Genomic DNA, 22,580 nt, shown 5'->3' on the forward strand with positions numbered 1-22,580 from the left:
GGAGACTGTGTGGGAGACTGTCTGGGAATCCGTGGTGCGGTTGTCTTTTTATTATGTCGTTTAGATTTTGTTTCACAATCGATTAAAAAGGACTATGGATTAAAGCATTTAATGTCAATGGCAATTCTAAGCTGAATGTGCCTGCTCTCGTTAGATCGCAGAAGTTACACAGCTTAACGCCTCACTAGTACCAGTGTGGGAGACTGTCTGGGAATCCGTGGTGTGGTTGACTTTTTATTATGTCGTTAAGATTTAGTTTCACAATAGATTAAATAGGACTATGGATTAAAGCATTTAACGTCAATGGCCATTCTAAGCTGAATGTGCCTGCTCTCGTCAGATCGCAGAAGTTACACAGCTTAAGGCCTCGCTAGTATTAGTGTGGGAGACTGTCTGGGAATCCGTGGTGCGGTTGAATTTTTATTATGTCGTTTAGATTTTGTTTCACAATCGATTAAAAAGGACTATGGATTAAAGCATTTAATGTCAATGGCCATTTTAAGCTGAATGTCCCTGCTCTCGTCAGATCGCAGAAATTACACAGCTTAAGGCCTCGCTAGTACCAGTGTGGGAGACTGTCTGGGAATCCGTGGTGCGGTTGACTTTTTATTATGTCGTTTAGATTTTGTTTCACAATCGATTAAAAAGGACTATGGATTAAAGCATTTATTGTCAATGGCCATTCTAAGCTGAATGTGCCTGCTCTCGTCAGATCGCAAAAGTTACACAGCTTAAGGCCTCGCTAGTACCAGTGTGGGAGACTGTCTGGGAATCCGTAGTGCGGTTGACTTTTTATTATGTCGTTTAGATTTTGTTTCACAATCAATTAAAAAAGACTATGGATTAAAACATTTAACGTCAATGGCCATTCTAAGCTGAATGTGCCTGCTCTCGTCAGATCGCAGAAGTTACACAGCTTAAGGCCTTGCTAGTACCAGTGTGGGAGACTGTCTGAGAATCCGTGGTGCGGTTGACTTTTTATTATGTCGTTTTTATTATGTCGTTTAGATTTTGTTTCACAATAGATTAAATAGGACTATGGATTAAAGCATTTAACGTCAATGGCCATTCTAAGCTGAATGTGCCTGCTCTCGTCAGAACGCAGAAGTTACACAGCTTAAGGCCTCGCTAGTACCAGTGTTGGAGACTGTCTGGGAATCCGTGGTGCGGTAGAATTTTTATTATGTCGTTTAGATTTTGTTTCACAATCGATTAAAAAGGACTATGGATTAAGCATTTAATGTCAATGGCCATTCTAAGCTGAATGTGCCTGCTCTCGTCAGATCGCAGAAGTTACACAGCTTAAGGCCTCGCTAGTACTAGTGTGGGAGACTGTCTGGGAATCCGTGGTGCGGTTGACTTTTTATTATGTTGTTTAGATTTTGTTTCACAATCGATTAAAAAGGACTATGGATTAAAGCATTTAATGTCAATGGCCATTCTAAGCTGAATGTGCCTGCTCTCGTCAGATCGCAGAAGTTACACAGCTTAAGGCCTCGCTAGTACCAGTGTGGGAGACTGTCTGGGAATCCGTGGTGCGGTCGAATTTTTATTATGTCGTTTAGATTTTGTTTCACAATCGATTAAAAAGGACTATGGATTAAAGCATTTAATGTCAATGGCCATTCTAAGCTGAATGTCCCTGCTCTCGTCAGATCGCAGAAGTTACACAGCTTAAGGCCTCACTAGTACCAGTGTGGGAGACTGTTTGGGAATCCGTGGTGCGGTTGACTTTTTATTATGTTGTTTAGATTTTGTTTCACAATAGATTAAATAGGACTATGGATTAAGGCTTTTAATGTCAATGGCCATTCTAAGCTGAATGTGCCTGCTCTCGTCAGATCGCAGAAGTTACACAGCTTAAGGCCTCGCTAGTACCAGTGTGGGAGACTGTCTGGGAATCCGTGGTGCGGTTGTCTTTTTATTATGTTGTTTAGATTTTGTTTCACAATCGATTAAAAAGGACTATGGATTAAAGCATTTAATGTCAATGGCCATTCTAAGCTGAATGTCCCTGCTCTCGTCAGATCGCAGAAGTTACACAGCTTAAGGCCTCGCTAGTACCAGTGTGGGAGACTGTCTGGGAATCCGTGGTGCGGTTGACTTTTTTTTATGTTGTTTAGATTTTGTTTCACAATAGATGAAATAGGACTATGGATTAAGGCTTTCAATGTCAATGGCCATTCTAAGCTGAATGTACCTGCTCTCGTCAGATCGCAGAAGTTACACAGCTTAAGGCCTCGCTAGTACTAGTGTGGGAGACTGTCTGGGAATCCGTGGTGCGGTTGACTTTTTATTATGTCGTTTAGATTTTGTTTCACAATCGATTAAAAAGGACTATGGATTAAAGCATTTAGTGTCAACGGCAATGGCAATTCTAAGCTGAATGTGCCTGCTCTCGTTAGATCGCAGAAGTTACTCAGCTTAACGCCTCACTAGTACCAGTGTGGGAGACTGTCTGGGAATCCGTGGTGTGGTTGACTTTTTATTATGTCGTTAAGATTTAGTTTCACAATAGATTAAATAGGACTATGGATTAAAGCATTTAACGTCAATGGCCATTCTAAGCTGAATGTGCCTGCTCTCGTCAGATCGCAGAAGTTACACAGCTTAAGGCCTCGCTAGTACCAGTGTGGGAGACTGTCTGGGAATCCGTGGTGCGGTTGAATTTTTATTATGTCGTTTAGATTTTGTTTCACAATCGATTAAAAAGGACTATGGATTAAAGCATTTAATGTCAATGGCCATTCTAAGCTGAATGTCCCTGCTCTCGTCAGATCGCAGAAGTTACACAGCTTAAGGCCTTGCTAGTACCAGTGTGGGAGACTGTCTGGGAATCCGTGGTGCGGTTGACTTTTTATTATGTCGTTTAGATTTTGTTTCACAATCGATTAAAAAGGACTATGGATGAAAAGCATTTAATGTCAATGGCCATTCTAAGCTGAATGTGCCTGCTCTCGTCAGATCGCAGAAGTTACACAGCTTAAGGCCTTGCTAGTACCAGTGTGGGAGACTGTCTGGGAATCCGTGGTGCGGTTGCATTTTTATTATGTCGTTTAGATTTTGTTTCACAATAGATTAAATAGGACTATGGATTAAAGCATTTAACGTCAGTGGCCATTCTAAGCTGAATGTGCCTGCTCTCGTCAGAACGCAGAAGTTACACAGCTTAAAGCCTCGCTAGTACCAGTGTTGGAGACTGTCTGGGAATCCGTGGTGCGGTTGACTTTTTATTATGTCGTTTAGATTTTGTTTCACAATCGATTAAAAAGGACTATGGATTAAGCATTTAATGTCAATGGCCATTCTAAGCTGAATGTCCCTGCTCTCGTCAGATCGCAGAAGTTACACAGCTTAAGGCCTCGCTAGTACCAGTGTGGGAGACTGTCTGGGAATCCGTGGTGCGGTTGACTTTTTATTATGTTGTTTAGATTTTGTTTCACAATAGATTAAATAGAACTATGGATTAAGGCTTTTAATGTCAATGGCCATTCTAAGCTGAATGTGCCTGCTCTCGTCAGATCGCAGAAGTTACACAGCTTAAGGCCTCGCTAGTACCAGTGTGGGAGACTGTCTGGGAATCCGTGGTGCGGTTGACTTTTTATTATGTTGTTTAGATTTTGTTTCACAATAGATTAAATAGGACTATGGATTAAGGCTTTTAATGTCAATGGCCATTCTAAGCTGAATGTGCCTGCTCTCGTCAGATCGCAGAAGTTACACAGCTTAAGGCCTCGCTAGTACCAGTGTGGGAGACTGTCTGGGAATCCGTGGTGCGGTTGACTTTTTATTATGTCGTTTAGATTTTGTTTCACAATCGATTAAAAAGGACTATGGATTAAAGCCTTTAATGTCAATGGCCATTCTAAGCTGGATGTGCCTGCTCTCGTTAGATCGCAGAAGTTACACAGCTTAACGCCTCGATAGTACCAGTGTGGGAGACTGTCTGGGAATCCGTGGTGCGGTTGACTTTTTATTATGTCGTTTAGATTTTGTTTCACAATAGATTAAATAGGACTATGGATTAAAGCATTTTACGTCAATGGCCATTCTAAACTGAATGTGCCTGCTCTCGTCAGATCGCAGAAGTTACACAGCTTAAGGCCTCGTTAGTACCAGTGTGGGAGACTGTCTGGGAATCCGTGGTGCGGTTGACTTTTTATTATGTTGTTTAGATTTTGTTTCACAATCGATTAAAAAGGACTATGGATTAACGCATTTAATGTCAATGGCCATTCTAAGCTGAATGTGCCTGCTCTCGTCAGATCGCAGAAGTTACACAGCTTAAGGCCTCGCTAGTACCAGTGTGGGAGACAGTCTGGGAATCCGTGGTGCGGTTGACTTTTTATTATGTCGTTTAGATTTTGTTTCACAATCGATTAAAAAGGACTATGAATTAAAGCATTTAATGTCAATGGCCATTCTAAGCTGAATGTGCCTGCTCTCGTTAGATCGCAGAAGTTACACAGCTTAACGCCTCGCTAGTACCAGTGTGGGAGACTGTCTGGGAATCCGTGGTGCGGTTGACTTTTTATTATGTCGTTTAGATTTTGTTTCACAATAGATTAAATAGGACTATGGATTAAAGCATTTAACGTCAATGGCCATTCTAAGCTGAATGTGCCTGCTCTCGTCAGATCGCAGAAGTTACACAGCTTAAGGCCTCGCTAGTACCAGTGTGGGAGACAGTCTGGGAATCCGTGGTGCGGTTGAATTTTTATTATGTTGTTTAGATTTTGTTTCACAATCGATTAAAAAGGACTATGGATTAAAGCATTTAATGTCAATGGCCATTCTAAGCTGAATGTCCCTGTTCTCGTCAGATCGCAGAAGTTACACAGCTTAAGGCCTCGCTAGTACCAGTGTGGGAGACTGTCTGGGAATCCGTGGTGCGGTTGACTTTTTATTATGTCGTTTAGATTTTGTTTCACAATCGATTAAAAAGGACTATGGATTAAAGCATGTAATGTCAATGGCCATTCTAAGCTGAATGTGCCTGCTCTCGTTAGATCGCAGAAGTTACACAGCTTAACGCCTCGCTAGTACCAGTGTGGGAGACTGTCTGGGAATCCGTGGTGCGGTTGACTTTTTATTATGTCGTTTAGATTTTGTTTCACAATAGATTAAATAGGACTATGGATTAAAGCATTTAACGTCAATGGCCATTCTAAGCTGAATGTGCCTGCTCTCGTCAGATCGCAGAAGTTACACAGCTTAAGGCCTCGCTAGTACCAGTGAGGGAGACTGTCTGGGAATCCGTGGTGCGGTTGAATTTTTATTATGTCGTTTTGATTTTGTTTCACAATCGATTAAAAAGGACTATGGATTAAAGCATTTAATGTCAATGGCCATTCTAAGCTGAATGTCCCTGCTCTCGTCAGATCGCAGAAGTTACACAGCTTAAGGCCTCGCTAGTAACAGTGTGGGAGACTGTCTGGGAATCCGTGGTGCGGTTGACTTTTTATTATGTCGTTTAGATTTTGTTTCACAATCGATTAAAAAGGACTATGGATTAAAGCATTTAATGTCAATGGCCATTCTAAGCTGAATGTGTCTGCTCTCGTCAGATCGCAGAAGTTACACAGCTTAAGGCCTCGCTAGTACCAGTGTGGGAGACTGTCTGGGAATCCGTGGTGCGGTTGACTTTTTATTATGTCGTTTAGATTTTGTTTCACAATCGATTAAAAAGGACTATGGATTAAAGCATTTAATGTCAATGGCCATTCTAAGCTAAATGTGCCTGCTCTCGTTAGATCGCAGAAGTTACACAGCTTAACGCCTCGCTAGTACCAGTGTGGGAGACTGTCTGGGAATCCGTGGTGCGGATGACTTTTTATTATGTCGTTTAGATTTTGTTTCACAATCGATTAAAAAGGACTATGGATTAAACGACAATGGCCATTCTAAGCTGAATGTGCCTGCTCTCGTCAGAACGCCGAAGTTACACAGTTTAAGGCCTCGCTAGTACCAGTGTGGGAAACTGTCTGGGAATCCGTGGTGCGGTTGACTTTTTATTATGTTGTTTAGATTTTGTTTCACAATCGATTAAAAAGGACTATGGATTAAAGCATTTAATGTCAATGGCCATTCTAAGCTGAATGTGCCTGCTCTCGTCAGACTGCAGAAGTTACACAGCTTAAGGCCTCGCTAGTACCAGTGTGGGAGACTGTCTGGGAATCCGTGGTGCGGTTGACTTTTTATTATGTTGTTTAGATTTTGTTTCACAATAGATTAAATAGGACTATGGATTAAGGCTTTTAATGGCAATGGCCATTCTAAGCTGAATGTGCCTGCTCTCGTCAGATCGCAGAAGTTACACAGCTTAAGGCCTCGCTAGTACCAGTGTGGGAGACTGTCTGGGAATCCGTGGTGCGGTTGACTTTTTATTATGTCGTTTAGATTTTGTTTCACAATAGATTAAATAGGACTATGGATTAAAGCATTTTACATCAATGGCCATTCTAAGCTGAATGTGCCTGCTCTCGTCAGATCGCAGAAGTTACACAGCTTAAGGCCTCGCTAGTACCATTGTGGGAGACTGTCTGGGAATCCGTGGTGCGGTCGAATTTTTATTATGTCGTTTAGATTTTGTTTCACAATCGATTAAAAAGGACTATGGATTAAAGCATTTAACGTCAATGGCCATTCTAAGCTGAATGTCCCTGCTCTCGTCAGATCGCAGAAGTTACACAGCTTAAGGCCTCGCTAGTACCAGTGTGGGAGACTGTCTGGGAATCCGTGGTGCGGTTGACTTTTTATTATGTCGTTTAGATTTTGTTTCACAATCGATTAAAAAGGACTATGGATTAAAGCATTTAATGTCAATGGCCATTCTAAGCTGAATGTGCCTGCTCTCGTCAGATCGCAGAAGTTACACAGCTTAAGGCCTCGCTAGTACCAGTGTGGGAGACTGTCTGGGAATCCGTGGTGCAGTTGACTTTTTATTATGTCGTTTAGATTTTGTTTCACAATAGATTAAATAGGACTATGGATTAAAGCATTTAACGTCAATGGCCATTCTAAGCTGAATGTGCCTGCTCTCGTCAGATCGCAGAAGTTACACAGCTTAAGGCCTCGCTAGTACCAGTGTGGGAGACTGTCTGGGAATCCGTGGTGCGGTTGAATTTTTATTATGTCGTTTAGATTTTGTTTCACAATCGATTAAAAAGGACTATGGATTAAAGCATTTAATGTCAATGGCCATTCTAAGATGAATGTCCCTGCTCTCGTCAGATCGCAGAAGTTACACAGCTTAAGGCCTCGCTAGTACCAGTGTGGGAGACTGTCTGGGAATCGGTGGTGCGGTTGACTTTTTATTATGTCGTTTAGATTTTGTTTCACAATCGATTAAAAAGGACTATGGATTAAAGCATTGAATGTCAATGGCCATTCTAAGCTGAATGTGCCTGCTCTCGTTAGATCGCAGAAGTTACGCAGCTTAACGCCTCGCTAGTACCAGTGTGGGAGACTGTCTGGGAATCCGTGGTGCGGTTGACTTTTTATTATGTCGTTTAGATTTTGTTTCACAATCGATTAAAAAGGACTATGGATTAAAGCATTGAATGTCAATGGCCATTCTAAGCTGAATGTGCCTGCTCTCGTTAGATCGCAGAAGTTACGCAGCTTAACGCCTCGCTAGTACCAGTGTGGGAGACTGTCTGGGAATCCGTGGTGCAGTTGACTTTTTATTATGTCGTTTAGATTTTGTTTCACAATAGATTAAATAGGACTATGGATTAAAGCATTTAACGTCAATGGCCATTCTAAGCTGAATGTGCCTGCTCTCGTCAGATCGCAGAAGTTACACAGCTTAAGGCCTCGCTAGTACCAGTGTGGGAGACTGTCTGGGAATCCGTGGTGCGGTTGAATTTTTATTATGTCGTTTAGATTTTGTTTCACAATCGATTAAAAAGGACTATGGATTAAAGCATTTAATGTCAATGGCCATTCTAAGCTGAATGTCCCTGCTCTCGTCAGATCGCAGAAGTTACACAGCTTAAGGCCTCGCTAGTACCAGTGTGGGAGACTGTCTGGGAATCCGTGGTGCGGTTGACTTTTTATTATGTTGTTTAGATTTTGTTTCACAATAGATTAAATAGGACTATGGATTAAGGCTTTTAATGTCAATGGCCATTCTAAGCTGAATGTGCCTGCTCTCGTCAGATCGCAGAAGTTACACAGCTTAAGGCCTCGCTAGTACCAGTGTGGGAGACTGTCTGGGAATCCGTGGTGCGGTTGACTTTTTATTATGTCGTTTAGATTTTGTTTCACAATCGATTAAAAAGGACTATGGATTAAAGCCTTTAATGTCAATGGCCATTCTAAGCTGAATGTCCCTGCTCTCGTCAGATCGCAGAAGTTACACAGCTTAAGGCCTCGCTAGTACCAGTGTGGGAGACTGTCTGGGAATCCGTGGTGCGGTTGACTTTTATTATGTCGTTTAGATTTTGTTTCACAATCGATTAAAAAGGACTATGGATTAAAGCATTTAATGTCAATGGCCATTCTAAGCTGAATGTGCCTGCTCTCGTCAGATCGCAGAAGTTACACAGCTTAAGGCCTCGCTAGTACCAGTGTGGGAGACTGTCTGGGAATCAGTGGTGCGGTTGACTTTTTATTATGTCGTTTAGATTTTGTTTCACAATCGATTAAAAAGGACTATGGATTAAAGCATTTAATGTCAATGGCCATTCTAAGCTGAATGTGCCTGCTCTCGTCAGATCGCAGAAGTTACACAGCTTAAGGCCTCGCTAGTACCAGTGTGGGAGACTGTCTGGGAATCCGTGGTGCGGTTGACTTTTTATTATGTCGTTTAGATTTTGTTTCACAATCGATTAAAAAGGACTATGGATTAAAGCATTTAATGTCAATGGCCATTCTAAGCTGAATGTGCCTGCTCTCGTCAGATCGCAGAAGTTACACAGCTTAAGGCCTCGCTAGTACCAGTGTGGGAGACTGTCTGGGAATCCGTGGTGCGGTTGACTTTTTATTATGTCGTTTAGATTTTGTTTCACAATAGATTAAATAGGACTATGGATTAAAGCATTTCATGTCAATGGCCATTCTAAGCTGAATGTGCCTGCTCTCGTCAGAACGCAGAAGTTACACAGCTTAAGGCCTTGCTAGTACCAGTGTGGGAGACTGTCTGGGAATCCGTGGTGTGGTAGAATTTTTATTATGTCGTTTAGATTTTGTTTCACAATCGATTAAAAAGGACTATGGATTAAAGCATTTAATGTCATTGGCTATTCTAAGCTGAAAGTCCCTGCTCTCGTCAGATCGCAGAAGTTACACAGCTTAAGGCCTCGCTAGTACCAGTGTGGGAGACTGTCTGGGAATCCGTGGTGCGGTTGAATTTTTATTATGTCGTTTAGATTTTGTTTCACAATAGATTAAATAGGACTATGGATTAAAGCATTTAACATCAATGGCCATTCTAAGCTGAATGTGCCTGCTCTCGTCAGATCGCAGAAGTTACACAGCTTAAGGCCTCGCTAGTACCAGTGTGGGAGACTGTCTGGGAATCCGTGGTGCGGTCTAATTTTTATTATGTCGTTTAGATTTTGTTTCACAATCGATTAAAAAGGACTATGGATTAAAGCATTTAATGTCAATGGCCATTCTAAGCTGAATGTCCCTGCTCTCGTCAGATCGCAGAAGTTACACAGCTTAAGGCCTCGCTTGTACCAGTGTGGGAGACTGTCTGGGAATCCGTGGTGCGGTTGACTTTTTATTATGTCGTTTAGATTTTGTTTCACAATCGATTAAAAAGGACTATGGATTAAAGCATTTAATGTCAATGGCCGTTCTAAGCTGAATGTGCCTGCTCTCGTCAGATCGCAGAAGTTACACAGCTTAAGGCCTCGCTAGTACCAGTGTGGGAGACTGTCTGGGAATCCGTGGTGCGGTTGACTTTTTATTATGTCGTTTAGATTTTGTTTCACAATCGATTAAAAAGGACTATGGATTAAAGCATTTAATGTCAATGGCCATTCTAAGCTGAATGTGCCTGCTCTTGTCAGATCGCAGAAGTTACACAGCTTAAGGCCTCGCTAGTACCAGTGTGGGAGACTGTCTGGGAATCCGGGGTGTGGTTGACTTTTTATTATGTCGTTTAGATTTTGTTTCACAATAGATTAAATAGGACTATGGATTAAAGCATTTCAAGTCAATGGCCATTCTAAGCTGAATGTGCCTGCTCTCGTCAGAACGCAGAAGGTACACAGCTTAAAGCCTCGCTAGTACCAGTGTGGGAGACTGTCTGGGAATCCGTGGTGCGGTTGCATTTTTATTATGTCGTTTAGATTTTGTTTCACAATCGATTAAAAAGGACTATGGATTAAAGCATTTAATGGCAATTGCCATTCTTAGCTGAAAGTCACTGCTCTCGTCAGATCGCAGAAGTTACACAGCTTAAGGCCTCGCTAGTACCAGTGTGGGAGACTGTCTGGGAATCCGTGGTGCGGTTGACTTTTTATTATGTTGTTTAGATTTTGTTTCACAATAGATTAAATAGGACTATGGATTAAGGCTTTTAATGTCAATGGCCATTCTAAGCTGAATGTGCCTGCTCTCGTCAGATCGCAGAAGTTACACAGCTTAAGGCCTCGCTAGTACCAGTGTGGGAGACTGTCTGGGAATCCGTGGTGCGGTTGACTTTTTATTATGTCGTTTAGATTTTGTTTCACAATAGATTAAATAGGACTGGATTAAAGCATTTAACGTCAATGGCCATTCTAAGCTGAATGTGCCTGCTCTCGTCAGATCGCAGAAGTTACACAGCTTAAGGCCTCGCTAGTACCAGTGTGGGAGACTGTCTGGGAATCCGTGGTGCGGTTGACTTTTTATTATGTCGTTTAGATTTTGTTTCACAATCAATTAAAAAGGACTATGGATTAAAGCCTTTAATGTCAATGGCGATTCTAAGCTGAAAGTCCCTGCTCTCGTCAGATTGCAGAAGTTACACAGCTTAACGCCTCGCTAGTACCAGTGTGGGAGACTGTCTGGGAATCCGTGGTGCGGTTGACTTTTTATTATGTCGTTTAGATTTTGTTTCACAATAGATTAAATAGGACTATGGATTAAAGCATTTGACGTCAATGGCCATTCTAAGCTGAATGTGCCTGCTCTCGTCAGATCGCAGAAGTTACACAGCTTAAGGCCTCGCTAGTACCAGTGTGGGAGACTGTCTGGGAATCCGTGGTGCGGTTGACTTTTTATTATGTCGTTTAGATTTTGTTTCACAATCGATTAAAAAGGACTATGGATTAAAGCATTTAATGTCAATGGCCATTCTAAGCTGAAAGTCCCTGCTCTCGTCAGATCGCAGAAGTTACACAGCTTAATGCCTCGCTAGTACCAGTGTGGGAGACTGTCTGGGAATCCGTGGTGCGTTTGACTTTTTATTATGTTGTTTAGATTTTGTTTCACAATAGATTAAATAGGACTATGGATTAAAGCATTTAACATCAATGGCCATTCTAAGCTGAATGTGCCTGCTCTCGTCAGATCGCAGAAGATACACAGCTTAAGGCCTCGCTAGTACCAGTGTGGGAGACTGTCTGGGAATCCGTGGTGCGGTTGACTTTTTATTATGTCGTTTAGATTTTGTTTCACAATCGATTAAAAAGGACTATGGATTAAAGCATTTAATGTCAATGGCCATTCTAAGCTGAATGTGCCTGCTCTCGTCAGATCGCAGAAGTTACACAGCTTAAGGCCTCGCTAGTACCAGTGTGGGAGACTGTCTGGGAATCCGTGGTGCGGTTGACTTTTTATTATGTCGTTTAGATTTTGTTTCACAATCGATTAAAAAGGACTATGGATTAAAGCATTTAATGTCAATGGCCATTCTAAGCTGAATGTGCCTGCTCTCGTCAGATCGTAGAAGTTACACAGCTTAAGGCCTCGCTAGTACCAGTGTGGGAGACTGTCTGGGAATCCGTGGTGCGGTTGACTTTTTATTATGTTGTTTAGATTTTGTTTCACAATAGATTAAATAGGACTATGGATTAAGGCTCTTAATGGCAATGGCCATTCTAAGCTGAATGTGCCTGCTCTCGTCAGATCGCTGAAGTTACACAGCTTAAGTCCTCGTTAGTACCAGTGTGGGAGACTGTCTGGGAATCCGTGGTGCGGTTGACTTTTCATTATGTCGTTTAGATTTTGTTTCACAATCGATTAAAAAGGACTATGGATTAAAGCATTTAATGTCAATGGCCATTCTAAGCTGAATGTGCCTGCTCTCGTTAGATCGCAGAAGTTACACAGCTTAACGCCTCGCTAGTACCAGTGTGGGAGACTGTCTGGGAATCCGTGGTGTTGTTGACTTTTTATTATGTCGTTTAGATTTTGTTTCACAATAGATTAAATAGGACTATGGATTAAAGCATTTAACGTCAATGGCCATTCTAAGCTGAATGTGCCTGCTCTCGTCAGATCGCAGAAGTTACACATCTTAAGGCCTCGCTAGTACCAGTGTGGGAGACTGTCTGGGAATCCGTGGTGCGGTTGACTTTTTATTATGTCGTTTAGATTTTGTTTCACAATCGATTAAAAAGGACTATGGATTAAAGCATTTAATGTCAATGGCCATTCTAAGCTGTATGTGCCTGCTCTCGTCAGATCGCAGAAGTTACACAGCTTAAGGCCTCGCTAGTACCAGTGTGGGAGACTGTCTGGGAATCCGTGGTGCGGTTGACTTTTTATTATGTCGTTTAGATTTTGTTTCACAATCGATTAAAAAGGACTATGGATTAAAACATTTAATGTCAATGGCCATTCTAAGCTGGATGTGCCTGCTCTCGTTAGATCGCAGAAGTTACACAGCTTAACGCCTCGCTAGTACCAGTGTGGGAGACTGTCTGGGAATCCGTGGTGCGGTTGACTTTTTATTATGTCGTTTAGATTTTGTTTCACAATCGATTAAAAAGGACTATGGATTAAAGCATTTAATGTCAATGGCCATTCTAAGCTGAATGTCCCTGCTGTCGTCAGATCGCAGAAGTTACACAGCTTAAGGCCTCGCTAGTACCAGTGTGGGAGACTGTCTGGGAATCCGTGGTGCGGTTGACTTTTTATTATGTCGTTTAGATTTTGTTTCACAATCGATTAAAAAGGACTATGGATTAAAGGATTTAATGTCAATGGCCATTCTAAGCTGAATGTGCCTGCTCTCGTCAGATCGCAGAAGTTACACAGCTTAAGGCCTCGCTAGTACCAGTGTGGGAGACTGTCTGTGAATCCGTGGTACGGTTGACTTTTTATTATGTTGTTTAGATTTTGTTTCACAATAGATTAAAAAGGACTATGGATTAAAGCATTGAATGTCAATGGCCATTCTAAGCTGAATGTGCCTGCTCTCGTTAGATCGCAGAAGTTACGCAGCTTAACGCCTCGCTAGTACCAGTGTGGGAGACTGTCTGGGAATCCGTGGTGCAGTTGACTTTTTATTATGTCGTTTAGATTTTGTTTCACAATAGATTAAATAGGACTATGGATTAAAGCATTTAACGTCAATGGCCATTCTAAGCTGAATGTGCCTGCTCTCGTCAGATCGCAGAAGTTACACAGCTTAAGGCCTCGCTAGTACCAGTGTGGGAGACTGTCTGGGAATCCGTGGTGCGGTTGAATTTTTATTATGTCGTTTAGATTTTGTTTCACAATCGATTAAAAAGGACTATGGATTAAAGCATTTAATGTCAATGGCCATTCTAAGATGAATGTCCCTGCTCTCGTCAGATCGCAGAAGTTACACAGCTTAAGGCCTCACTAGTACCAGTGTGGGAGACTGTCTGGGAATCCGTGGTGCGGTTGACTTTTTATTATGTCGTTTAGATTTTGTTTCACAATCGATTAAAAAGGACTATGGATTAAAGCATTGAATGTCAATGGCCATTCTAAGCTGAATGTGCCTGCTCTCGTTAGATCGCAGAAGTTACGCAGCTTAACGCCTCGCTAGTACCAGTGTGGGAGACTGTCTGGGAATCCGTGGTGCAGTTGACTTTTTATTATGTCGTTTAGATTTTGTTTCACAATAGATTAAATAGGACTATGGATTAAAGCATTTAACGTCAATGGCCATTCTAAGCTGAATGTGCCTGCTCTCGTCAGATCGCAGAAGTTACACAGCTTAAGGCCTCGCTAGTACCAGTGTGGGAGACTGTCTGGGAATCCGTGGTGCGGTTGAATTTTTATTATGTCGTTTAGATTTTGTTTCACAATCGATTAAAAAGGACTATGGATTAAAGCATTTAATGTCAATGGCCATTCTAAGCTGAATGTCCCTGCTCTCGTCAGATCGCAGAAGTTACACAGCTTAAGGCCTCGCTAGTACCAGTGTGGGAGACTGTCTGGGAATCCGTGGTGCGGTTGACTTTTTATTATGTTGTTTAGATTTTGTTTCACAATAGATTAAATAGGACTATGGATTAAGGCTTTTAATGTCAATGGCCATTCTAAGCTGAATGTGCCTGCTCTCGTCAGATCGCAGAAGTTACACAGCTTAAGGCCTCGCTAGTACCAGTGTGGGAGACTGTCTGGGAATCCGTGGTGCGGTTGACTTTTTATTATGTCGTTTAGATTTTGTTTCACAATCGATTAAAAAGGACTATGGATTAAAGCCTTTAATGTCAATGGCCATTCTAAGCTGGATGTGCCTGCTCTCGTTAGATCGCAGAAGTTACACAGCTTAACGCCTCGATAGTACCAGTGTGGGAGACTGTCTGGGAATCCGTGGTGCGGTTGACTTTTTATTATGTCGTTTAGATTTTGTTTCACAATAGATTAAATAGGACTATGGATTAAAGCATTTTACGTCAATGGCCATTCTAAACTGAATGTGCCTGCTCTCGTCAGATCGCAGAAGTTACACAGCTTAAGGCCTCGCTAGTACCATTGTGGGAGACTGTCTGGGAATCCGTGGTGCGGTCGAATTTTTATTATGTCGTTTAGATTTTGTTTCACAATCGATTAAAAAGGACTATGGATTAAAGCATTTAACGTCAATGGCCATTCTAAGCTGAATGTCCCTGCTCTCGTCAGATCGCAGAAGTTACACAGCTTAAGGCCTCGCTAGTACCAGTGTGGGAGACTGTCTGGGAATCCGTGGTGCGGTTGAATTTTTATTATGTCGTTTAGATTTTGTTTCACAATCGATTAAAAAGGACTATGGATTAAAGCTTTTAATGTCAATGGCCATTCTAAGCTGAATGTGCCTGCTCTCGTCAGATCGCAGAAGTTACACAGCTTAAAGCCTCGCTAGTACCAGTGTGGGAGACTGTCTGGGAATCCGTGGTGCGGTTGACTTTTTATTATGTCGTTTAGATTTTGTTTCACAATAGATTAAATAGGACTATGGATTAAAGCATTTAATGTCAATGGCCATTCTAAGCTGAATGTCCCTGCTCTCGTCAGATCGCAGAAGTTACACAGCTTAAGGCCTCGCTAGTACCAGTGTGGGAGACTGTCTGGGAATCCGTGGTGCGGTTGACTTTTTATTATGTCGTTTAGATTTTGTTTCACAATCGATTAAAAAGGACTATAAATTAAAGCATTTAATGTCAATGGCCATTCTAAGCTGAATGTGCCTGCTCTCGTCAGATCGTAGAAGTTACACAGCTTAAGGCCTCGCTAGTACCAGTGTGGGAGACTGTCTGGGAATCCGTGGTGCGGTTGACTTTTTATTATGTTGTTTAGATTTTGTTTCACAATAGATTAAATAGGACTATGGATTAAGGCTCTTAATGGCAATGGCCATTCTAAGCTGAATGTGCCTGCTCTCGTCAGATCGCTGAAGTTACACAGCTTAAGTCCTCGTTAGTACCAGTGTGGGAGACTGTCTGGGAATCCGTGGTGCGGTTGACTTTTCATTATGTCGTTTAGATTTTGTTTCACAATCGATTAAAAAGGACTATGGATTAAAGCATTTAATGTCAATGGCCATTCTAAGCTGAATGTGCCTGCTCTCGTTAGATCGCAGAAGTTACACAGCTTAACGCCTCGCTAGTACCAGTGTGGGAGACTGTCTGGGAATCCGTGGTGTTGTTGACTTTTTATTATGTCGTTTAGATTTTGTTTCACAATAGATTAAATAGGACTATGGATTAAAGCGTTTAACGTCAATGGCCATTCTAAGCTGAATGTGCCTGCTCTCGTCAGATCGCAGAAGTTACACATCTTAAGGCCTCGCTAGTACCAGTGTGGGAGACTGTCTGGGAATCCGTGGTGCGGTTGACTTTTTATTATGTCGTTTAGATTTTGTTTCACAATCGATTAAAAAGGACTATGGATTAAAGCATTTAATGTCAATGGCCATTCTAAGCTGTATGTGCCTGCTCTCGTCAGATCGCAGAAGTTACACAGCTTAAGGCCTCGCTAGTACCAGTGTGGGAGACTGTCTGGGAATCCGTGGTGCGGTTGACTTTTTATTATGTCGTTTAGATTTTGTTTCACAATCGATTAAAAAGGACTATGGATTAAAACATTTAATGTCAATGGCCATTCTAAGCTGGATGTGCCTGCTCTCGTTAGATCGCAGAAGTTACAAAGCTTAACGCCTCGCTAGTACCAGTGTGGGAGACTGTCTGGGAATCCGTGGTGCGGTTGACTTTTTATTATGTCGTTTAGATTTTGTTTCACAATCGATTAAAAAGGACTATGGATTAAAGCATTTAATGTCAATGGCCATTCTAAGCTGAATGTCCCTGCTGTCGTCAGATCGCAGAAGTTACACAGCTTAAGGCCTCGCTAGTACCAGTGTGGGAGACTGTCTGGGAATCCGTGGTGCGGTTGACTTTTTATTATGTCGTTTAGATTTTGTTTCACAATCGATTAAAAAGGACTATGGATTAAAGGATTTAATGTCAATGGCCATTCTAAGCTGAATGTGCCTGCTCTCGTCAGATCGCAGAAGTTACACAGCTTAAGGCCTCGCTAGTACCAGTGTGGGAGACTGTCTGTGAATCCGTGGTACGGTTGACTTTTTATTATGTTGTTTAGATTTTGTTTCACAATAGATTAAAAAGGACTATGGATTAAAGCATTGAATGTCAATGGCCATTCTAAGCTGAATGTGCCTGCTCTCGTTAGATCGCAGAAGTTACGCAGCTTAACGCCTCGCTAGTACCAGTGTGGGAGACTGTCTGGGAATCCGTGGTGCAGTTGACTTTTTATTATGTCGTTTAGATTTTGTTTCACAATAGATTAAATAGGACTATGGATTAAAGCATTTAACGTCAATGGCCATTCTAAGCTGAATGTGCCTGCTCTCGTCAGATCGCAGAAGTTACACAGCTTAAGGCCTCGCTAGTACCAGTGTGGGAGACTGTCTGGGAATCCGTGGTGCGGTTGAATTTTTATTATGTCGTTTAGATTTTGTTTCACAATCGATTAAAAAGGACTATGGATTAAAGCATTTAATGTCAATGGCCATTCTAAGATGAATGTCCCTGCTCTCGTCAGATCGCAGAAGTTACACAGCTTAAGGCCTCACTAGTACCAGTGTGGGAGACTGTCTGGGAATCCGTGGTGCGGTTGACTTTTTATTATGTCGTTTAGATTTTGTTTCACAATCGATTAAAAAGGACTATGGATTAAAGCATTGAATGTCAATGGCCATTCTAAGCTGAATGTGCCTGCTCTCGTTAGATCGCAGAAGTTACGCAGCTTAACGCCTCGCTAGTACCAGTGTGGGAGACTGTCTGGGAATCCGTGGTGCAGTTGACTTTTTATTATGTCGTTTAGATTTTGTTTCACAATAGATTAAATAGGACTATGGATTAAAGCATTTAACGTCAATGGCCATTCTAAGCTGAATGTGCCTGCTCTCGTCAGATCGCAGAAGTTACACAGCTTAAGGCCTCGCTAGTACCAGTGTGGGAGACTGTCTGGGAATCCGTGGTGCGGTTGAATTTTTATTATGTCGTTTAGATTTTGTTTCACAATCGATTAAAAAGGACTATGGATTAAAGCATTTAATGTCAATGGCCATTCTAAGCTGAATGTCCCTGCTCTCGTCAGATCGCAGAAGTTACACAGCTTAAGGCCTCGCTAGTACCAGTGTGGGAGACTGTCTGGGAATCCGTGGTGCGGTTGACTTTTTATTATGTTGTTTAGATTTTGTTTCACAATAGATTAAATAGGACTATGGATTAAGGCTTTTAATGTCAATGGCCATTCTAAGCTGAATGTGCCTGCTCTCGTCAGATCGCAGAAGTTACACAGCTTAAGGCCTCGCTAGTACCAGTGTGGGAGACTGTCTGGGAATCCGTGGTGCGGTTGACTTTTTATTATGTCGTTTAGATTTTGTTTCACAATCGATTAAAAAGGACTATGGATTAAAGCCTTTAATGTCAATGGCCATTCTAAGCTGGATGTGCCTGCTCTCGTTAGATCGCAGAAGTTACACAGCTTAACGCCTCGATAGTACCAGTGTGGGAGACTGTCTGGGAATCCGTGGTGCGGTTGACTTTTTATTATGTCGTTTAGATTTTGTTTCACAATAGATTAAATAGGACTATGGATTAAAGCATTTTACGTCAATGGCCATTCTAAACTGAATGTGCCTGCTCTCGTCAGATCGCAGAAGTTACACAGCTTAAGGCCTCGCTAGTACCATTGTGGGAGACTGTCTGGGAATCCGTGGTGCGGTCGAATTTTTATTATGTCGTTTAGATTTTGTTTCACAATCGATTAAAAAGGACTATGGATTAAAGCATTTAACGTCAATGGCCATTCTAAGCTGAATGTCCCTGCTCTCGTCAGATCGCAGAAGTTACACAGCTTAAGGCCTCGCTAGTACCAGTGTGGGAGACTGTCTGGGAATCCGTGGTGCGGTTGAATTTTTATTATGTCGTTTAGATTTTGTTTCACAATCGATTAAAAAGGACTATGGATTAAAGCTTTTAATGTCAATGGCCATTCTAAGCTGAATGTGCCTGCTCTCGTCAGATCGCAGAAGTTACACAGCTTAAAGCCTCGCTAGTACCAGTGTGGGAGACTGTCTGGGAATCCGTGGTGCGGTTGACTTTTTATTATGTCGTTTAGATTTTGTTTCACAATAGATTAAATAGGACTATGGATTAAAGCATTTAATGTCAATGGCCATTCTAAGCTGAATGTCCCTGCTCTCGTCAGATCGCAGAAGTTACACAGCTTAAGGCCTCGCTAGTACCAGTGTGGGAGACTGTCTGGGAATCCGTGGTGCGGTTGACTTTTTATTATGTCGTTTAGATTTTGTTTCACAATCGATTAAAAAGGACTATAAATTAAAGCATTTAATGTCAATGGCCATTCTAAGCTGAATGTGCCTGCTCTCGTCAGATCGCAGAAGTTACACAGCTTAAGGCCTCGCTAGTATCAGTGTGGGAGACTGTCTGGGAATCCGTGGTGCGGTTGCCTTTTTACTATGTTGTTTAGATTTTGTTTCACAATAGATTAAATAGGACTATGGATTAAGGCTTCTAATGTCAAAGGCCATTCTAAGCTGAATGTGCCTGCTCTCGTCAGATCGCAGAAGTTACACAGCTTAAGGCCTCGCTAGTACCAGTGTGGGAGACTGTCTGGGAATCATGGTGCGGTTGCATTTTTATTATGTCGTTTAGATTTTGTTTCACAATCGATTAAAAAGGACTATGGATTAAAGCATTTAATGTCAATGGCCATTCTAAGCTGAATGTCCCTGCTCTCGTCAGATCGCAGAAGTTACACAGCTTAAGGCCTCGCTAGTACCAGTGTGGGAGACTGTCTGGGAATCCGTGGTGCGGTTGACTTTTATTATGTCGTTTAGATTTTGTTTCACAATCGATTAAAAAGGACTATGGATTAAAGCATTTAATGTCAATGGCCATTCTAAGCTGAATGTGCCTGCTCTCGTCAGATCGCAGAAGTTACACAGCTTAAGGCCTCGCTAGTACCAGTGTGGGAGACTGTCTGGGAATCAGTGGTGCTGTTGACTTTTTATTATGTCGTTTAGATTTTGTTTCACAATCGATTAAAAAGGACTATGGATTAAAGCATTTAATGTCAATGGCCATTCTAAGCTGAATGTGCCTGCTCTCGTCAGATCGCAGGAGTTACACAGCTTAAGGCCTCGCTAGTACCAGTGTGGGAGACTGTCTGGGAATCCGTGGTGCGGTTGACTTTTTATTATGTCGTTTAGATTTTGTTTCACAATCGATTAAAAAGGACTATGGATTAAAGCATTTAATGTCAATGGCCATTCTAAGCTGAATGTGCCTGCTTTCGTCAGATCGCAGAAGTTACACAGCTTAAGGCCTCGCTAGTACCAGTGTGGGAGACTGTCTGGGAATCCGTGGTGCGGTTGACTTTTTATTATGTCGTTTAGATTTTGTTTCACAATAGATTAAATAGGACTATGGATTAAAGCATTTCATGTCAATGGCCATTCTAAGCTGAATGTGCCTGCTCTCGTCAGAACGCAGAAGTTACACAGCTTAAGGCCTCGCTAGTACCAGTGTGGGAGACTGTCTGGGAATCCGTGGTGTGGTTGAATTTTTATTATGTCGTTTAGATTTTGTTTCACAATCGATTAAAAAGGACTATGGATTAAAGCATTTAATGTCATTGGCTATTCTAAGCTGAAAGTCCCTGCTCTCGTCAGATCGCAGAAGTTACACAGCTTAAGGCCTCGCTAGTACCAGTGTGGGAGACTGTCTGGGAATCCGTGGTGCGGTTGAATTTTTATTATGTCGTTTAGATTTTGTTTCACAATAGATTAAATAGGACTATGGATTAAAGCATTTAACATCAATGGCCATTCTAAGCTGAATGTGCCTGCTCTCGTCAGATCGCAGAAGTTACACAGCTTAAGGCCTCGCTAGTACCAGTGTGGGAGACTGTCTGGGAATCCGTGGTGCGGTCTAATTTTTATTATGTCGTTTAGATTTTGTTTCACAATCGATTAAAAAGGACTATGGATTAAAGCATTTAATGTCAATGGCCATTCTAAGCTGAATGTCCCTGCTCTCGTCAGATCGCAGAAGTTACACAGCTTAAGGCCTCGCTTGTACCAGTGTGGGAGACTGTCTGGGAATCCGTGGTGCGGTTGACTTTTTATTATGTCGTTTAGATTTTGTTTCACAATCGATTAAAAAGGACTATGGATTAAAGCATTTAATGTCAATGGCCGTTCTAAGCTGAATGTGCCTGCTCTCGTCAGATCGCAGAAGTTACACAGCTTAAGGCCTCGCTAGTACCAGTGTGGGAGACTGTCTGGGAATCCGTGGTGCGGTTGACTTTTTATTATGTCGTTAGATTTTGTTTCACAATCGATTAAAAAGGACTATGGATTAAAGCATTTAATGTCAATGGCCATTCTAAGCTGAATGTGCCTGCTCTTGTCAGATCGCAGAAGTTACACAGCTTAAGGCCTCGCTAGTACCAGTGTGGGAGACTGTCTGGGAATCCGGGGTGTGGTTGACTTTTTATTATGTCGTTTAGATTTTGTTTCACAATAGATTAAATAGGACTATGGATTAAAGCATTTCACGTCAATGGCCATTCTAAGCTGAATGTGCCTGCTCTCGTCAGAACGCAGAAGGTACACAGCTTAAAGCCTCGCTAGTACCAGTGTGGGAGACTGTCTGGGAATCCGTGGTGCGGTTGCATTTTTATTATGTCGTTTAGATTTTGTTTCACAATCGATTAAAAAGGACTATGGATTAAAGCATTTAATGGCAATTGCCATTCTAAGCTGAAAGTCCCTGCTCTCGTCAGATCGCAGAAGTTACACAGCTTAAGGCCTCGCTAGTACCAGTGTGGGAGACTGTCTGGGAATCCGTGGTGCGGTTGACTTTTTATTATGTTGTTTAGATTTTGTTTCACAATAGATTAAATAGGACTATGGATTAAGGCTTTTAATGTCAATGGCCATTCTAAGCTGAATGTGCCTGCTCTCGTCAGATCGCAGAAGTTACACAGCTTAAGGCCTCGCTAGTACCAGTGTGGGAGACTGTCTGGGAATCCGTGGTGCGGTTGACTTTTTATTATGTCGTTTAGATTTTGTTTCACAATAGATTAAATAGGACTGGATTAAAGCATTTAACGTCAATGGCCATTCTAAGCTGAATGTGCCTGCTCTCGTCAGATCGCAGAAGTTACACAGCTTAAGGCCTCGCTAGTACCAGTGTGGGAGACTGTCTGGGAATCCGTGGTGCGGTTGACTTTTTATTATGTCGTTTAGATTTTGTTTCACAATCGATTAAAAAGGACTATGGATTAAAGCCTTTAATGTCAATGGCGATTCTAAGCTGAAAGTCCCTGCTCTCGTCAGATTGCAGAAGTTACACAGCTTAACGCCTCGCTAGTACCAGTGTGGGAGACTGTCTGGGAATCCGTGGTGCGGTTGACTTTTTATTATGTCGTTTAGATTTTGTTTCACAATAGATTAAATAGGACTATGGATTAAAGCATTTGTCGTCAATGGCCATTCTAAGCTGAATGTGCCTGCTCTCGTCAGATCGCAGAAGTTACACAGCTTAAGGCCTCGCTAGTACCAGTGTGGGAGACTGTCTGGGAATCCGTGGTGCGGTTGACTTTTTATTATGTCGTTTAGATTTTGT

The 22,580-nt window shown here is 42.0% G+C and overlaps 112 pseudogenes; all 112 read left to right on the top strand.

Annotated features, from left to right (window-relative positions):
* The first annotated feature begins 299 nt into the window (after window positions 1-299).
* Window positions 300-418, top strand: LOC142734023 (5S ribosomal RNA; annotated as a pseudogene).
* Window positions 419-485: 67 nt separating this feature from the next.
* LOC142733891 (5S ribosomal RNA) lies at window positions 486-604 on the top strand (annotated as a pseudogene).
* A 67-nt stretch (window positions 605-671) lies between these two features.
* Window positions 672-790, top strand: LOC142734146 (5S ribosomal RNA; annotated as a pseudogene).
* A 67-nt stretch (window positions 791-857) lies between these two features.
* Window positions 858-976, top strand: LOC142733963 (5S ribosomal RNA; annotated as a pseudogene).
* Window positions 977-1,057: 81 nt separating this feature from the next.
* On the top strand, window positions 1,058-1,176 carry LOC142734037 (5S ribosomal RNA; annotated as a pseudogene).
* Window positions 1,177-1,242: 66 nt separating this feature from the next.
* LOC142733796 (5S ribosomal RNA) lies at window positions 1,243-1,361 on the top strand (annotated as a pseudogene).
* Window positions 1,362-1,428: 67 nt separating this feature from the next.
* LOC142734044 (5S ribosomal RNA) lies at window positions 1,429-1,547 on the top strand (annotated as a pseudogene).
* A 67-nt stretch (window positions 1,548-1,614) lies between these two features.
* LOC142733813 (5S ribosomal RNA) lies at window positions 1,615-1,733 on the top strand (annotated as a pseudogene).
* A 67-nt stretch (window positions 1,734-1,800) lies between these two features.
* LOC142733766 (5S ribosomal RNA) lies at window positions 1,801-1,919 on the top strand (annotated as a pseudogene).
* Window positions 1,920-1,986: 67 nt separating this feature from the next.
* On the top strand, window positions 1,987-2,105 carry LOC142733725 (5S ribosomal RNA; annotated as a pseudogene).
* A 67-nt stretch (window positions 2,106-2,172) lies between these two features.
* LOC142734048 (5S ribosomal RNA) lies at window positions 2,173-2,291 on the top strand (annotated as a pseudogene).
* A 259-nt stretch (window positions 2,292-2,550) lies between these two features.
* Window positions 2,551-2,669, top strand: LOC142733864 (5S ribosomal RNA; annotated as a pseudogene).
* Window positions 2,670-2,736: 67 nt separating this feature from the next.
* LOC142733835 (5S ribosomal RNA) lies at window positions 2,737-2,855 on the top strand (annotated as a pseudogene).
* A 68-nt stretch (window positions 2,856-2,923) lies between these two features.
* On the top strand, window positions 2,924-3,042 carry LOC142734163 (5S ribosomal RNA; annotated as a pseudogene).
* Window positions 3,043-3,109: 67 nt separating this feature from the next.
* On the top strand, window positions 3,110-3,228 carry LOC142734151 (5S ribosomal RNA; annotated as a pseudogene).
* A 66-nt stretch (window positions 3,229-3,294) lies between these two features.
* LOC142733726 (5S ribosomal RNA) lies at window positions 3,295-3,413 on the top strand (annotated as a pseudogene).
* A 67-nt stretch (window positions 3,414-3,480) lies between these two features.
* On the top strand, window positions 3,481-3,599 carry LOC142734041 (5S ribosomal RNA; annotated as a pseudogene).
* Window positions 3,600-3,666: 67 nt separating this feature from the next.
* On the top strand, window positions 3,667-3,785 carry LOC142734055 (5S ribosomal RNA; annotated as a pseudogene).
* A 67-nt stretch (window positions 3,786-3,852) lies between these two features.
* LOC142734085 (5S ribosomal RNA) lies at window positions 3,853-3,971 on the top strand (annotated as a pseudogene).
* Window positions 3,972-4,038: 67 nt separating this feature from the next.
* Window positions 4,039-4,157, top strand: LOC142733792 (5S ribosomal RNA; annotated as a pseudogene).
* A 67-nt stretch (window positions 4,158-4,224) lies between these two features.
* Window positions 4,225-4,343, top strand: LOC142733853 (5S ribosomal RNA; annotated as a pseudogene).
* Window positions 4,344-4,410: 67 nt separating this feature from the next.
* On the top strand, window positions 4,411-4,529 carry LOC142734117 (5S ribosomal RNA; annotated as a pseudogene).
* A 67-nt stretch (window positions 4,530-4,596) lies between these two features.
* Window positions 4,597-4,715, top strand: LOC142734098 (5S ribosomal RNA; annotated as a pseudogene).
* Window positions 4,716-4,782: 67 nt separating this feature from the next.
* On the top strand, window positions 4,783-4,901 carry LOC142733817 (5S ribosomal RNA; annotated as a pseudogene).
* A 67-nt stretch (window positions 4,902-4,968) lies between these two features.
* On the top strand, window positions 4,969-5,087 carry LOC142734118 (5S ribosomal RNA; annotated as a pseudogene).
* Window positions 5,088-5,154: 67 nt separating this feature from the next.
* On the top strand, window positions 5,155-5,273 carry LOC142734063 (5S ribosomal RNA; annotated as a pseudogene).
* A 67-nt stretch (window positions 5,274-5,340) lies between these two features.
* Window positions 5,341-5,459, top strand: LOC142734030 (5S ribosomal RNA; annotated as a pseudogene).
* A 67-nt stretch (window positions 5,460-5,526) lies between these two features.
* On the top strand, window positions 5,527-5,645 carry LOC142733841 (5S ribosomal RNA; annotated as a pseudogene).
* Window positions 5,646-5,890: 245 nt separating this feature from the next.
* LOC142734210 (5S ribosomal RNA) lies at window positions 5,891-6,009 on the top strand (annotated as a pseudogene).
* A 67-nt stretch (window positions 6,010-6,076) lies between these two features.
* On the top strand, window positions 6,077-6,195 carry LOC142733949 (5S ribosomal RNA; annotated as a pseudogene).
* A 67-nt stretch (window positions 6,196-6,262) lies between these two features.
* Window positions 6,263-6,381, top strand: LOC142733831 (5S ribosomal RNA; annotated as a pseudogene).
* A 67-nt stretch (window positions 6,382-6,448) lies between these two features.
* On the top strand, window positions 6,449-6,567 carry LOC142734091 (5S ribosomal RNA; annotated as a pseudogene).
* Window positions 6,568-6,634: 67 nt separating this feature from the next.
* Window positions 6,635-6,753, top strand: LOC142733727 (5S ribosomal RNA; annotated as a pseudogene).
* A 67-nt stretch (window positions 6,754-6,820) lies between these two features.
* On the top strand, window positions 6,821-6,939 carry LOC142733697 (5S ribosomal RNA; annotated as a pseudogene).
* A 67-nt stretch (window positions 6,940-7,006) lies between these two features.
* On the top strand, window positions 7,007-7,125 carry LOC142733865 (5S ribosomal RNA; annotated as a pseudogene).
* Window positions 7,126-7,192: 67 nt separating this feature from the next.
* LOC142734174 (5S ribosomal RNA) lies at window positions 7,193-7,311 on the top strand (annotated as a pseudogene).
* A 67-nt stretch (window positions 7,312-7,378) lies between these two features.
* LOC142733985 (5S ribosomal RNA) lies at window positions 7,379-7,497 on the top strand (annotated as a pseudogene).
* A 67-nt stretch (window positions 7,498-7,564) lies between these two features.
* On the top strand, window positions 7,565-7,683 carry LOC142733996 (5S ribosomal RNA; annotated as a pseudogene).
* Window positions 7,684-7,750: 67 nt separating this feature from the next.
* On the top strand, window positions 7,751-7,869 carry LOC142733867 (5S ribosomal RNA; annotated as a pseudogene).
* Window positions 7,870-7,936: 67 nt separating this feature from the next.
* LOC142733728 (5S ribosomal RNA) lies at window positions 7,937-8,055 on the top strand (annotated as a pseudogene).
* Window positions 8,056-8,122: 67 nt separating this feature from the next.
* Window positions 8,123-8,241, top strand: LOC142734068 (5S ribosomal RNA; annotated as a pseudogene).
* A 67-nt stretch (window positions 8,242-8,308) lies between these two features.
* On the top strand, window positions 8,309-8,427 carry LOC142733729 (5S ribosomal RNA; annotated as a pseudogene).
* A 66-nt stretch (window positions 8,428-8,493) lies between these two features.
* On the top strand, window positions 8,494-8,612 carry LOC142733806 (5S ribosomal RNA; annotated as a pseudogene).
* A 67-nt stretch (window positions 8,613-8,679) lies between these two features.
* LOC142734080 (5S ribosomal RNA) lies at window positions 8,680-8,798 on the top strand (annotated as a pseudogene).
* Window positions 8,799-8,865: 67 nt separating this feature from the next.
* On the top strand, window positions 8,866-8,984 carry LOC142734092 (5S ribosomal RNA; annotated as a pseudogene).
* Window positions 8,985-9,051: 67 nt separating this feature from the next.
* LOC142734167 (5S ribosomal RNA) lies at window positions 9,052-9,170 on the top strand (annotated as a pseudogene).
* Window positions 9,171-9,237: 67 nt separating this feature from the next.
* LOC142734193 (5S ribosomal RNA) lies at window positions 9,238-9,356 on the top strand (annotated as a pseudogene).
* A 67-nt stretch (window positions 9,357-9,423) lies between these two features.
* Window positions 9,424-9,542, top strand: LOC142734224 (5S ribosomal RNA; annotated as a pseudogene).
* Window positions 9,543-9,609: 67 nt separating this feature from the next.
* Window positions 9,610-9,728, top strand: LOC142733879 (5S ribosomal RNA; annotated as a pseudogene).
* Window positions 9,729-9,795: 67 nt separating this feature from the next.
* On the top strand, window positions 9,796-9,914 carry LOC142733814 (5S ribosomal RNA; annotated as a pseudogene).
* A 67-nt stretch (window positions 9,915-9,981) lies between these two features.
* Window positions 9,982-10,100, top strand: LOC142734101 (5S ribosomal RNA; annotated as a pseudogene).
* Window positions 10,101-10,353: 253 nt separating this feature from the next.
* On the top strand, window positions 10,354-10,472 carry LOC142734148 (5S ribosomal RNA; annotated as a pseudogene).
* Window positions 10,473-10,539: 67 nt separating this feature from the next.
* On the top strand, window positions 10,540-10,658 carry LOC142734104 (5S ribosomal RNA; annotated as a pseudogene).
* Window positions 10,659-10,723: 65 nt separating this feature from the next.
* On the top strand, window positions 10,724-10,842 carry LOC142734116 (5S ribosomal RNA; annotated as a pseudogene).
* A 253-nt stretch (window positions 10,843-11,095) lies between these two features.
* LOC142734128 (5S ribosomal RNA) lies at window positions 11,096-11,214 on the top strand (annotated as a pseudogene).
* A 67-nt stretch (window positions 11,215-11,281) lies between these two features.
* On the top strand, window positions 11,282-11,400 carry LOC142734199 (5S ribosomal RNA; annotated as a pseudogene).
* Window positions 11,401-11,467: 67 nt separating this feature from the next.
* Window positions 11,468-11,586, top strand: LOC142734004 (5S ribosomal RNA; annotated as a pseudogene).
* A 67-nt stretch (window positions 11,587-11,653) lies between these two features.
* Window positions 11,654-11,772, top strand: LOC142734140 (5S ribosomal RNA; annotated as a pseudogene).
* A 67-nt stretch (window positions 11,773-11,839) lies between these two features.
* On the top strand, window positions 11,840-11,958 carry LOC142733851 (5S ribosomal RNA; annotated as a pseudogene).
* Window positions 11,959-12,025: 67 nt separating this feature from the next.
* On the top strand, window positions 12,026-12,144 carry LOC142734216 (5S ribosomal RNA; annotated as a pseudogene).
* Window positions 12,145-12,211: 67 nt separating this feature from the next.
* On the top strand, window positions 12,212-12,330 carry LOC142733979 (5S ribosomal RNA; annotated as a pseudogene).
* Window positions 12,331-12,397: 67 nt separating this feature from the next.
* On the top strand, window positions 12,398-12,516 carry LOC142733904 (5S ribosomal RNA; annotated as a pseudogene).
* A 67-nt stretch (window positions 12,517-12,583) lies between these two features.
* LOC142733712 (5S ribosomal RNA) lies at window positions 12,584-12,702 on the top strand (annotated as a pseudogene).
* Window positions 12,703-12,769: 67 nt separating this feature from the next.
* On the top strand, window positions 12,770-12,888 carry LOC142734131 (5S ribosomal RNA; annotated as a pseudogene).
* A 67-nt stretch (window positions 12,889-12,955) lies between these two features.
* Window positions 12,956-13,074, top strand: LOC142734186 (5S ribosomal RNA; annotated as a pseudogene).
* Window positions 13,075-13,141: 67 nt separating this feature from the next.
* Window positions 13,142-13,260, top strand: LOC142734011 (5S ribosomal RNA; annotated as a pseudogene).
* A 67-nt stretch (window positions 13,261-13,327) lies between these two features.
* LOC142733997 (5S ribosomal RNA) lies at window positions 13,328-13,446 on the top strand (annotated as a pseudogene).
* A 67-nt stretch (window positions 13,447-13,513) lies between these two features.
* On the top strand, window positions 13,514-13,632 carry LOC142733868 (5S ribosomal RNA; annotated as a pseudogene).
* Window positions 13,633-13,699: 67 nt separating this feature from the next.
* LOC142733991 (5S ribosomal RNA) lies at window positions 13,700-13,818 on the top strand (annotated as a pseudogene).
* Window positions 13,819-13,885: 67 nt separating this feature from the next.
* LOC142733998 (5S ribosomal RNA) lies at window positions 13,886-14,004 on the top strand (annotated as a pseudogene).
* Window positions 14,005-14,071: 67 nt separating this feature from the next.
* LOC142733869 (5S ribosomal RNA) lies at window positions 14,072-14,190 on the top strand (annotated as a pseudogene).
* Window positions 14,191-14,257: 67 nt separating this feature from the next.
* On the top strand, window positions 14,258-14,376 carry LOC142733730 (5S ribosomal RNA; annotated as a pseudogene).
* Window positions 14,377-14,443: 67 nt separating this feature from the next.
* Window positions 14,444-14,562, top strand: LOC142734152 (5S ribosomal RNA; annotated as a pseudogene).
* Window positions 14,563-14,629: 67 nt separating this feature from the next.
* LOC142734086 (5S ribosomal RNA) lies at window positions 14,630-14,748 on the top strand (annotated as a pseudogene).
* A 67-nt stretch (window positions 14,749-14,815) lies between these two features.
* LOC142733655 (5S ribosomal RNA) lies at window positions 14,816-14,934 on the top strand (annotated as a pseudogene).
* Window positions 14,935-15,001: 67 nt separating this feature from the next.
* On the top strand, window positions 15,002-15,120 carry LOC142733941 (5S ribosomal RNA; annotated as a pseudogene).
* A 67-nt stretch (window positions 15,121-15,187) lies between these two features.
* LOC142733950 (5S ribosomal RNA) lies at window positions 15,188-15,306 on the top strand (annotated as a pseudogene).
* Window positions 15,307-15,373: 67 nt separating this feature from the next.
* On the top strand, window positions 15,374-15,492 carry LOC142733731 (5S ribosomal RNA; annotated as a pseudogene).
* Window positions 15,493-15,559: 67 nt separating this feature from the next.
* Window positions 15,560-15,678, top strand: LOC142733852 (5S ribosomal RNA; annotated as a pseudogene).
* Window positions 15,679-15,745: 67 nt separating this feature from the next.
* LOC142734217 (5S ribosomal RNA) lies at window positions 15,746-15,864 on the top strand (annotated as a pseudogene).
* Window positions 15,865-15,931: 67 nt separating this feature from the next.
* Window positions 15,932-16,050, top strand: LOC142733980 (5S ribosomal RNA; annotated as a pseudogene).
* A 67-nt stretch (window positions 16,051-16,117) lies between these two features.
* LOC142733905 (5S ribosomal RNA) lies at window positions 16,118-16,236 on the top strand (annotated as a pseudogene).
* Window positions 16,237-16,303: 67 nt separating this feature from the next.
* LOC142733713 (5S ribosomal RNA) lies at window positions 16,304-16,422 on the top strand (annotated as a pseudogene).
* A 253-nt stretch (window positions 16,423-16,675) lies between these two features.
* LOC142734188 (5S ribosomal RNA) lies at window positions 16,676-16,794 on the top strand (annotated as a pseudogene).
* Window positions 16,795-16,861: 67 nt separating this feature from the next.
* Window positions 16,862-16,980, top strand: LOC142734012 (5S ribosomal RNA; annotated as a pseudogene).
* A 67-nt stretch (window positions 16,981-17,047) lies between these two features.
* LOC142734000 (5S ribosomal RNA) lies at window positions 17,048-17,166 on the top strand (annotated as a pseudogene).
* Window positions 17,167-17,233: 67 nt separating this feature from the next.
* LOC142733871 (5S ribosomal RNA) lies at window positions 17,234-17,352 on the top strand (annotated as a pseudogene).
* A 67-nt stretch (window positions 17,353-17,419) lies between these two features.
* Window positions 17,420-17,538, top strand: LOC142733992 (5S ribosomal RNA; annotated as a pseudogene).
* Window positions 17,539-17,605: 67 nt separating this feature from the next.
* LOC142734001 (5S ribosomal RNA) lies at window positions 17,606-17,724 on the top strand (annotated as a pseudogene).
* A 67-nt stretch (window positions 17,725-17,791) lies between these two features.
* On the top strand, window positions 17,792-17,910 carry LOC142733872 (5S ribosomal RNA; annotated as a pseudogene).
* A 67-nt stretch (window positions 17,911-17,977) lies between these two features.
* LOC142733732 (5S ribosomal RNA) lies at window positions 17,978-18,096 on the top strand (annotated as a pseudogene).
* A 67-nt stretch (window positions 18,097-18,163) lies between these two features.
* On the top strand, window positions 18,164-18,282 carry LOC142734164 (5S ribosomal RNA; annotated as a pseudogene).
* A 67-nt stretch (window positions 18,283-18,349) lies between these two features.
* Window positions 18,350-18,468, top strand: LOC142734087 (5S ribosomal RNA; annotated as a pseudogene).
* Window positions 18,469-18,535: 67 nt separating this feature from the next.
* Window positions 18,536-18,654, top strand: LOC142733657 (5S ribosomal RNA; annotated as a pseudogene).
* Window positions 18,655-18,721: 67 nt separating this feature from the next.
* Window positions 18,722-18,840, top strand: LOC142733942 (5S ribosomal RNA; annotated as a pseudogene).
* Window positions 18,841-18,907: 67 nt separating this feature from the next.
* On the top strand, window positions 18,908-19,026 carry LOC142733951 (5S ribosomal RNA; annotated as a pseudogene).
* A 67-nt stretch (window positions 19,027-19,093) lies between these two features.
* LOC142733735 (5S ribosomal RNA) lies at window positions 19,094-19,212 on the top strand (annotated as a pseudogene).
* A 67-nt stretch (window positions 19,213-19,279) lies between these two features.
* LOC142733990 (5S ribosomal RNA) lies at window positions 19,280-19,398 on the top strand (annotated as a pseudogene).
* A 252-nt stretch (window positions 19,399-19,650) lies between these two features.
* On the top strand, window positions 19,651-19,769 carry LOC142733737 (5S ribosomal RNA; annotated as a pseudogene).
* Window positions 19,770-19,835: 66 nt separating this feature from the next.
* On the top strand, window positions 19,836-19,954 carry LOC142733736 (5S ribosomal RNA; annotated as a pseudogene).
* Window positions 19,955-20,021: 67 nt separating this feature from the next.
* LOC142733812 (5S ribosomal RNA) lies at window positions 20,022-20,140 on the top strand (annotated as a pseudogene).
* A 67-nt stretch (window positions 20,141-20,207) lies between these two features.
* LOC142733810 (5S ribosomal RNA) lies at window positions 20,208-20,326 on the top strand (annotated as a pseudogene).
* Window positions 20,327-20,393: 67 nt separating this feature from the next.
* On the top strand, window positions 20,394-20,512 carry LOC142733930 (5S ribosomal RNA; annotated as a pseudogene).
* Window positions 20,513-20,579: 67 nt separating this feature from the next.
* On the top strand, window positions 20,580-20,698 carry LOC142734194 (5S ribosomal RNA; annotated as a pseudogene).
* A 67-nt stretch (window positions 20,699-20,765) lies between these two features.
* LOC142734225 (5S ribosomal RNA) lies at window positions 20,766-20,884 on the top strand (annotated as a pseudogene).
* A 67-nt stretch (window positions 20,885-20,951) lies between these two features.
* On the top strand, window positions 20,952-21,070 carry LOC142733880 (5S ribosomal RNA; annotated as a pseudogene).
* Window positions 21,071-21,137: 67 nt separating this feature from the next.
* On the top strand, window positions 21,138-21,256 carry LOC142733815 (5S ribosomal RNA; annotated as a pseudogene).
* Window positions 21,257-21,322: 66 nt separating this feature from the next.
* Window positions 21,323-21,441, top strand: LOC142734102 (5S ribosomal RNA; annotated as a pseudogene).
* Window positions 21,442-21,694: 253 nt separating this feature from the next.
* On the top strand, window positions 21,695-21,813 carry LOC142733791 (5S ribosomal RNA; annotated as a pseudogene).
* A 67-nt stretch (window positions 21,814-21,880) lies between these two features.
* Window positions 21,881-21,999, top strand: LOC142734178 (5S ribosomal RNA; annotated as a pseudogene).
* Window positions 22,000-22,064: 65 nt separating this feature from the next.
* LOC142734190 (5S ribosomal RNA) lies at window positions 22,065-22,183 on the top strand (annotated as a pseudogene).
* A 253-nt stretch (window positions 22,184-22,436) lies between these two features.
* On the top strand, window positions 22,437-22,555 carry LOC142734202 (5S ribosomal RNA; annotated as a pseudogene).
* Window positions 22,556-22,580: the final 25 nt, after the last annotated feature.

Source organism: Rhinoderma darwinii, unplaced genomic scaffold, assembly GCF_050947455.1.
Source record: "Rhinoderma darwinii isolate aRhiDar2 unplaced genomic scaffold, aRhiDar2.hap1 Scaffold_967, whole genome shotgun sequence".
NCBI lineage: Eukaryota > Metazoa > Chordata > Amphibia > Anura > Rhinodermatidae > Rhinoderma > Rhinoderma darwinii.